This window comes from Myripristis murdjan, chromosome 8 (genome assembly GCF_902150065.1).
Source record: "Myripristis murdjan chromosome 8, fMyrMur1.1, whole genome shotgun sequence".
Lineage (NCBI taxonomy): Eukaryota > Metazoa > Chordata > Actinopteri > Holocentriformes > Holocentridae > Myripristis > Myripristis murdjan.
Window position 1 is genome coordinate 8,514,487 of NC_043987.1, and position 9,937 is coordinate 8,524,423.

Below are 9,937 nucleotides of genomic sequence, written 5' to 3' on the forward strand. Positions count from 1 at the left end.
ACCGTCAGCCATAAAAAGGTTATACAGGTAGGAACGAAAACCCAGTGGGACAAAACTTTCCTACTACCCCCCTATAATTTTGGAGACAGATGTTACAGTTGAATTACAAATGGGGCGGCGATCATAGGGATCTGTATAACAGCCGAACAGTCAAGTACAGACAGAAGTTAACCTACCTGGAAGGAGAGGTTACTAGCACTTCACTTCCACCAGACATCTTCAGCATGTCTGTCCCTGACCTAAACCATGTACAAGTACATGTACATCAATGGCATGACATATAACATGGGCAAACCATAATCACTAAATCAGTACATCACATTACAACAATCAGTCAATCCAATTACAACAAGAGGAATTATGAATAAAATAATCAGATGTAAAATAATTATCCAGTGATCAAAACAAATCATCAGATTAAACTTACAATCACAATAAAAGGAAACACTTAAAGGTAAAATACTGATTAATACCTTCACTCAAAAATCATATCATAGGATGAAGTCAGAATATAACTATCATAAACCAAATAATCACAACTAGGGTATAATATGTAAATCAAATATTAAAGGTTAACGATTAAGGTCACCTGATTTGGCATGATCATACACATTCAGCAATTTCATTTACTGTCAACACTCAATAAATATCAGAATAAATCAGTGATTCCATAAATCAACAATTACACAATAAGACATTAGTCAATTATAACCTAAACCTAAAAAGATGATTAAAACCAGTGTTAAAATCAATAAAAGGTCAAACAAGTCATTGTTACGACAATAAATCATCACAACTGTATCTTAATTTTAATCCTCTCAAACGCCAGATGAGGCCAGTTCCAGATGACGCTGACACATATCATGCCTTTTCATCAGGTCGCATGAATCCATTCCTGTCTGCCCTCGACCTTCACTGCTGTTCCGGTCACCAAAAGCACCTGGTAAGGGCCTTTCCACCTAGGAGAAAGAGATTCCTTTTCCAAGGATTTTATTAGTACATAATCACCACACTGAAACGGATGAATGGGCTCCTCTGATGGCTTTGGGAGTCTATTGGAAACCTGCAAATAAAACTTTTGTAAAACATCAGTCAAATGTTTCACATACTCAGTTATGTAGTCATCAGTCCACAACAAGCTAATTTGGTGTGGGGTCAGTGGTGCCGTAGCCCCTGTGGGCTAACCCTAACCCTAAACCTTGACAACTAGGCATATGTATAAAATCAATTTGTATATTTACAAAAGGCCCCAACGGTGGCGGCAGGTGATCATAATTAATGGTGTTCCCTGCTTTTCTGGTCTGTTGATATATCATACACGTATTCACTAGAGTTTGTGAAACCTTTGTAATACCTGGGGCAAACCATTGTGATCAAATTATTTCATTTATCCCTCCTTTTCCAACATGAGTTGGACCATGTACAACACGAGCCAAAACGTGAAGGAGAGAGTGGGGACAAACAAGTCGACCGTCAGGGTGGAGCCACAAGCTGGACTCCTGCTGTGCACAACCCTTCCTTACCCATAGCTTCTTCTCCTCACCATCAGTACAGTTTTGTAACGCCGTGACATCATCAAAAGAGGGCAAAACAACTGGGTCAGGAGGCTGTATTGAGGCACACTGGTGCACCACAGAAATCAAGGAAACAGCTGCTTGTTTGGCTGCTGCATCAGCCCGCGCATTTCCTAGGGAAACAGAATCAGAACCATTAGTGTGAGCTTCACATTTAACAATAGCTAATTCTTTAGGGAGCAAAATGGTATCAAGCAATTCTCTGATTAACTGATGATGTTTGAGCGGTTTTACCACAAGATGTTGAAAATCCTCTCTTTCACTAAATCTGTGCAAAATCATGAGGAGCTCCGAAAGCATAGCGAGAGTCTGTGTAGATAGTAGCAGACTTGTCCTTGATGAGAACACAGGCCCTGATAAGAGCCTGCAGCTCTGCAGCTTGGGCAGAGGTGCCCTGAGGAAGAGCACCCGCCTCTAAAACTTCCCAGTCAGTAACCACTGCATAACCTGCCAGATGTTTATCATCAGAGGGTCTACTAGATGAACCATCAGTGTAGAGAATCAAATCAGGATTTTGGAGGGGTGTCTGCCTCAGATCGGGCCTTAATTAATGTACTGGTGTTAATTACCAGGTCACAGGCATGACCATCCTCCATTTCAGGAATAGGAAGAAAAGTAGCTGGATTTAGGGGTCGTGACCGCTGTAGAATGATGTGAGGGCTGGACAAAATGATTGCCTCATAACCTGACCTGTATGCAGCCGAAATGTGTTGTGTGGCAGCAGAACTGAGAATATGCAGAACAGAGTGAGGGACATGAACCACACAGTCATTGGCCAGTACAATAGGTGCAGATTTTTCAATTAAAGCTGCAACAGCAGCCACAGACCTCAAACAACCAGGCATACCAAGGACTATTGGGGGCAGTTTAGACGAGTAATACGCTACTGGGCGATAGTTCGATCCAAGTTTCTGTACAAGCATGCCAGAGGCGAAGCCATCTCTCTCACTCACATACAGATGGCTGAGTGTAATCCGGCAAGCCCAGAGCCGGTGCTGAACACAAAGCAGTCTTCAAATCCACAAAGGCCTTATGCATACCATCCGTCCACAACAGGAGGAGCATCCTGCAGAGTAGCCACTCTCAAAATAGAGTCCATAGCCACATATTCAAAAATCCAGTGACGACAGTAATTAGTCATGCCTAGGAAAGAGAGTATCTCTTTCTTAGTCTTGGGAGGTGAGATATTAGTCAGCAGCTTCAGTCTCTCAGGTGATATCATACACTGTCCTTCCCGCAAAACATGACCCAAATAAGTGACCTCAGGGCTGCAATATTGTAGCTTCACCAGAGAAGCACGATGCCCACGCTCAGCCAGTCTTTTCAATAACAGCACAGAGTCAACATGGCATGCTTCCTTTGAGGGAGAAGCGATCAGCAAATCATCAGCATACTGAAGAAGAGTACTTCCACCTGCCAGGTGTAAATCCTCTAAATCTCGTCTCACCGCAGCAGCGTACACTGTCAGACTGGAGAGGAAGCCCTGTGGTAGCCTAGTCCAGGTAAACTGATGTAAATGCAAACAGAAACTGGCTGTCTGGATGCAAAGGAATAGACAAAAAAACAGCAGAACTCAAATCAATGACTGTGTAGTATTTTGAATTTGGGGGCAATGAGGCTAAAATAGAATTCGTGTCTGCTGACATCTGAGGGGGAGGGGTGGAGGCGGCAATACCCGCAACTGTTCAGAGTGAGGCTGAAAAACCTGCCACTGTCCCGGGTACTGAATTTGAATATCTCGTACACCGTGATTACTTTGAGACATTGTAGCTCTACAGTCCCTTGCCCAATGACCAAATTGACCACACTTACGACACTTTCCTTTTTTACGGGATTGCTGCATCCTCTGCTGCTGTGAGGTGTTTCCAGAGGAAAAACAACCATCTTTAAACATATCCATTATGGTAGTCACTAGGTCACTCCAAGTCAATGTTCGCCAGTTACGATTTGCAACTAGAAACATGTTAGAAATGTGAGGTTGAAGGTTTGACATGAACATCCCCACAGCCATTTTACTGTTTTCTTCAATGTCAATTCCCATTGAATCATCCCAGCAGTCTACAAACCGCTTAATGTACTTAGGCACCACTTCATTGTCCTCTTGCACACACAATGCTGCTTTAGAGGTATCACTAGATATACATGCGCACTGCAAAACAGCTTGTTTAGCTACTCCAGCCACGAATCTTGAGATGTGTCAGCAGGCCACTGTCCCCCTTCACCACCGGTAGGTAACAGGAATTTAGGCTTACACAACTGCCAGTTATCATCGTACGTGAGCCTCAGCAACATTTCCATATCCGGGACCAAAACATTGTACAGCGTGGCAGTCTGTCTAAGCCAACTAAGGTACTTATCAGGACTACTCATCGGGCTGGGCGCACCTGACAAAAGGGCCCTTGCTTCCGCCGGGGTCCACGGCCAACACACAGCCGTGTCCCCAACCACGTTCTTAGGGCGCATCATGTCTGCATTGTGTTCTTTACTGTCTGGGAGGACAGCTGTCGCACCCTCTCGTCTGCTGTCTGAGCAGAGCCCTGTGTTTTCTCTCTGCTGCATTTGCTTTTTTTCTTTTACAACAGAGGAAAAACCTGTCTCCTGCCCTCTCTCAGCACTATCTCCAACTACATTTTTAGCAGCCCCCTCCCCCTCTGACTCCTCATGATCTGAATGACCTGGAGGAGATAAATCTCCCTCAATGGATATTTTAACCTGTCCGGAGACGCCTGGAGGAGGCGTATCTGCCTCTTCATCTGACTGTGCTCTCCTAGCTGCCTCTCTCTTCTTCTGATTTTCCTGAATTGCACACACATAAGACAGCAACTCATCATCTTGATGCTGACTTCTCAATAGCGCCTCTCTCTCCCTATCCTTTACTTTTGCATCCTCCACTTTCGCACACACAGACGGCACATAAGCATTAACCACATCGTCCGGAAGCTTCACTCCTGCAGACAACACTAAAGAGCATAACTCCCGTAGAGATGCTTTTTCTTTCCCTTGTCCTTTAGCCCAACTATACATCAGAGCTTTAGCACAAGCCTCAACATCGGAGTGGCGCCTCTGTATTGTAGCAACATTGTCTATTCCCAACTTACTGGCAAGTTCAGGTAGCTGAGTCTGCCAAACAGCACCTGCGCATCGGCAGATAGCCCTTTTCCACTCGTCAGTTATCCATTCACACCTCCGTTCCTTCTGCGCGAAACCATTCCTCTCCTTGGCATAGTCACTCCATACAGACACACACTCAATCATATATGGGAAATCCCACTTCGGATCTCCCACACGTGGATTCACCTTAGAAGCAGCAAGGTCAAGTTTTTCTGCTTCAAAGGAACCGGCATAAGGCCATTCATTCTGTGTCCAGTTATTCATTAAAGATGAAAAAGGGAGCACATAATACCATCCTTTAGTTCTTCCTAACTCTCCTGCTGGTGTGTTTGGCTCGAAAAGTGTGTGAAAATGTATAGTGTCTGGGGTGCCAGCATTTGTTTTGTGTGTGGAAGTACTTGGTTTCATCTTACTGGATGTGTCTGTGCGATGTGTGGATGTATCATGAACATGTTTCTCTTTTAATTTTGGGCTCAGGGCTCCTCCAAGTTTCGGAGGACATTCCCTTTCAGATTTACAATTTGCCTCTTTATTGTTTATCTTTTTTTCACTTGTTTTGGTCTGATGACAACCCATGGTTCATTCCCGTCAACAAACCAGACACATATAGCCTTACTTCAACTGCATCCTGGTCTCTCACACATGTCAATCACTCCAAACGTTCAGTACATATCAGAATCTCGGCAAACTCAGACATGGCAGTGACAAAGACATTAAATTTTGTCAACTTACCAGTACTGCAGCTCTGTAGAGATCCTGTTCAGTGACACCAATTTGTTATGGAAATGAATGGGGTTCATTGAAGAAAAGACTCGAGAGAGAGAGAGAGAGAGAGACATGGAGCCAGGATGACTTAGGTTGAATATTCAGCTTTACTGAGTCAGCTGCCTCAGGAGAAATGATCGCAGTCTCGGACGGGCGGCACCACGGTCAGTTCTGACGGCTCCTCCACATACTAAGAACTTTATAGGTCTCTGAAGGACACTGAACTTAGATTGGGACTCATCATGGAGACAGTCCGGAGACAGTGAATCTTTGTAATAACCAAAATAGCTATCCTAGCCTTGGAAGACAGGCCAAGCTGATGCCTCTGCTGCAGCCTGTGTACCAGGATGCTAGATAAGGGAGTCAGGCACTGTGGAGTAAACAGAAGGGAGACATAAGGGCTGACCTGCCATAATCTTACTCCACACTTAGGATAATTTGGGATGGCCTGGCCTGGCCTAATCATTTTCCTCCACAAAGATTGTTTCAAGTGTAGTTTAAAAATTCTGAAAATATTACCTATGAATTTATTAGAAGTGTAAATATTAGTTTAGGGTGTTTTTGTGTGTAAATTGAGTAATTCCAGTCTAGGAATTTGACAAAATGACTTGGTGAAGGGCACTGTGGAATTAATACCAAGCCAAATTCTGGTAAATTTTGGCTGTAGTTGGTTTGTCTATGCGCCACTGTGGCAGATTGCAAAACATCATCTGGAGGCTCTTCTCTATTTCTGTAAATGTTGTTGGCTGGAGAAACGGTGAAACAGAAAGGAACAGAAAATATAGTAGACACACACACACACACACACACACACACACAAGAATCTGGACAAAGAGGTTTAAAAATCAATCTGTGCGACTGCAGCTGAACAGAACAAGGCCACCAAGTTTACCAAGCCCGTCGAGTTCAACTCATTTCCGACTGGAAGCTGTTGCATAGTCGTACAGATGTATTCTGCTGTGCAGGTTCTACCGCAGGGAGTGTTCCTCACTGTGCCTGAAATGTTAAATAAATAAATAGCAATACACGTGTCATCTCATGCGGTCATGTCCTAATATTGCTTCTTCCTGGCAATACATCGGTTCAAACTGAGGTAACGAAAATATTTGAGTTAGATATACCTTTAAATGCACAGCAATGTACCTTGGGATTAGATATTAACATGGGTTTGAATCCATTGGAGTTATTGTGTATGTACGCCTTTCTATTTTACATACAGGATTAGATAAAAAGCCTCCTGACATTTCATTGTGGTATGAGAAAAAAATATGTCTACTGTACCATTGGAGAGATTGGGGTTCATTAGAGAAATTTCTAAGGGACTGGTCCTCAATATCATGATAACTTAAAGAGGAGAAATAAACAATTAGGATAATAAATACACAAAATGAAGTGCTGACGATGAATTACAAAATTTGGATGAAATCCCTGTTGAAATTGCCTCTGTCTGTTTTTGCTGTCAGTATGTCTTCTCTGTCTTTGTGTTATGTTATTATTCTGATATTGGTGATGAATGATAAACATGTGACAGAAGGGAGTGCAATTAAAGCTCCTCCGCCTTCGTCCCCAGCGGTACACAGAGCAGAGCTCAGAAGTCACCTATCAGTGAGACACTGAGCATGTATAATTTAAAGAGACACACCTCCAGAAACATATACACAAATATACTTTATGAATAAGGAACCATACAGGAGGAGGCAGGTGAATTTAGTTGTGAGCCATTCCTTCTACTGCAGCCATGGGTTTAGGTGTGGTTTACAAAACAGCGTGCGTTGGTGACAGTGTGGGGCACCTGTGGAGCCACAGATGAGATGAAACAGCCTCTGTGCTGCCCCCTGTTGAAACCTCGTATGAACTACAGTACCTATATCCATCCATGTACAGCACACATAATGCAAATTGACTGGAGGAGAGATTGGAATTGACAAATAGACCCTCACAGCAGCTTTTTTGACATGAATTGACTAACAGTTGACTAACAGCTGTGTTTACCTGCTATTTCATGTCAAAATGGCTGCTGTGAACATCACCAAATATTATTTGAAATAGCATTTGACCTTTTTTTTTTTTTAATCACTCAGATTAACGTAACCACATACTATTTGGCGCACAGATTAGCCAATTACATGAATCTTGTCTGACACAGCATGCAACAGCCTATTCATCTACTTTTGTCTACTGCCAAAATCAAACTTTCAGCACGTTCAACACAAGCACAAACGAAGAAGCAGACCAGAAACAGCTTTTACATTTGCTTTGTTGTTTTTCTTAATTTAAGAAATTAAAAATTCATCTGCTTTAAAAAAATGCACAGTTCATGCTTTTGCAACATCAAGACAGCTCAGAAACTTGTTGTTTAACCTAACGCGCAGCTGACGTAAACCTGTCCTGATAGTTTGGACAACTCGTTGATTGATTAGCTGATTTTGGCACACACATGTTCGCCCCAACATACTGCAGATTACACATATATTATGAGTCTCTGTCGCTCAACAGGTAGACATGGCACTAACATTACCAGAATGGGAGTTGGAGTTGGAGTCCACCACATGACATATGGTTTGTTTCTCCCTCTGTAATTACAATCTGAGTAAACCTTGTGCAGTGGATAACGTGGACTTTGGGTCTTTGCTCTCTCTTTTTAATGAGCAAATTCTGCCGTGCTTCCTTTCCAGGGCCGGGAGAAGCAAGGGAGGAGCAGTGGAGATGGAAGAGGAAGGATGTAATAGACGTTTCAAAAACAACTCCTTCCAACGACATTCTCCAGCTGTAGTTGTTTTTGGTGCGCGAGGACTTTCATGTAGCCTCAAGGGAGGAATTATACACCCAATATCACCCCTCTGTTCACTCTCTGTCTTTCTGTCTCTGTGCTCCTTTCTTTAAGAAGCTGTCTTCTTTTATTAATACCTTTAGCTCTTTCTCTCTATCAATGCATGTTCCTTTCAATCTCTCTCTCTCATCCTCTTATGTTTCTTGTCTCCTCCATATCCATTCATACATTCCTCATCTCTAAAAATCAATCCATAATCAGTCCCTGTAGTTGTGGTACCTTTCAGGACCTTCTGTAGAAATGTGCACAAGGAATTGTACCTAATAATCGTTAATACTGTTCATTTTTGCTGTGATTTCCAGTCCTTCCATCAATCATTTCTCTCGCAGAACTGAATTTTGTTTCTCTGGGCTATGCACAAGTTATGTCAATAAAGGTTTCCATGTATTCTGTGCATATATCTATTTCCAAGCACACATGCAAAGCTGAGGAGTTTTCTTATTACAGGTTTGGTGATGGCTTTGTTGAACAGGAGTTTCCCGGTTTGTGAAGGACGGGCCGACACAAAGAACATATCACGTTCCATACTCTCGGCAGGGCAAACACTGGGGGGAGGGGAGCACACACACACGTGCACACTCACTCACACACGCATAGATGGTCACAAGGGCACACTGATGCACACATTTATGCATGCAAGAAGCTCAAAATACGTAAGCGCAAGCACATGCGCTCACATATACACTTGAGACCCAACCAAAAGCATTTGTGGTTACACATCTGCATTGAATATCCATGCATTAAGGTGTGCTTAAAATGCACACACATGTAAGAATGCATGCGTGCGCGCGCACACACACACACACACACACACACACAGACGTGCACACACGTAACACCTTTGATTGTGAGGCCAGAGGTGTGGACGACAAACGATACCCTGTCAGCCCAAAGACACCAGCCAATGGCAGGGCTTCGTCATGCTGTTTTCATTTGTTTGAGCAGAAACATCCGGAACTGCAGACCACAAAGACACACAGGCACACACACACACACACACACACACACATACACACACACACAAATCCATTCTCCTCTTGTTCAACTGTGATACGAGCCCCCAGGGAGAGAAAAAGGTAGGGGGCGGAAGGAGGGAGGTGAAGGAATTGGAGGGAAAGAAAGCAGAGAGCAAAAAGCAATGTGTGTGTGTGTGTGTGTGTGTGTGTGTGTGTGTGTGTGTATGCATGTATGTCTATATGTTTACATATTTGTATGCTCACATTCCAAAAGGCATTATATGGCCATACTTCCTAGCCAAAGCCTGTACAGTAATAACAGGCAAAACAACAACAGGATCATGATGTTTTCTTGACAATTACAAAGAGGTTATGCAACAGTTAGAGCAGCACTTACACACAGTTTTTTTTCAATGGGCCTTGCAGGAAATTAAATGCATTTCTATGGCATTTTTGCAGAGTAATGACCACTCAAAGCTCTTTAAAATGTTTACTCCACATTCACACACTGGTGGTAGAGGCTGCCACACAAGGTGCCCATCATGAACGTTTTGGGGTTGAGTGTCTTGCTCAAGGACACATCAGCATGCCCTCTGGAGGAGCCGGAGATTGAACCATTGAACCCTCTGATTACCAGACAGCCACTCTACCTCCTGAGCCGCGCACCTCCAGTAGAGTTTTTATTAAAAACCCAAAGCATT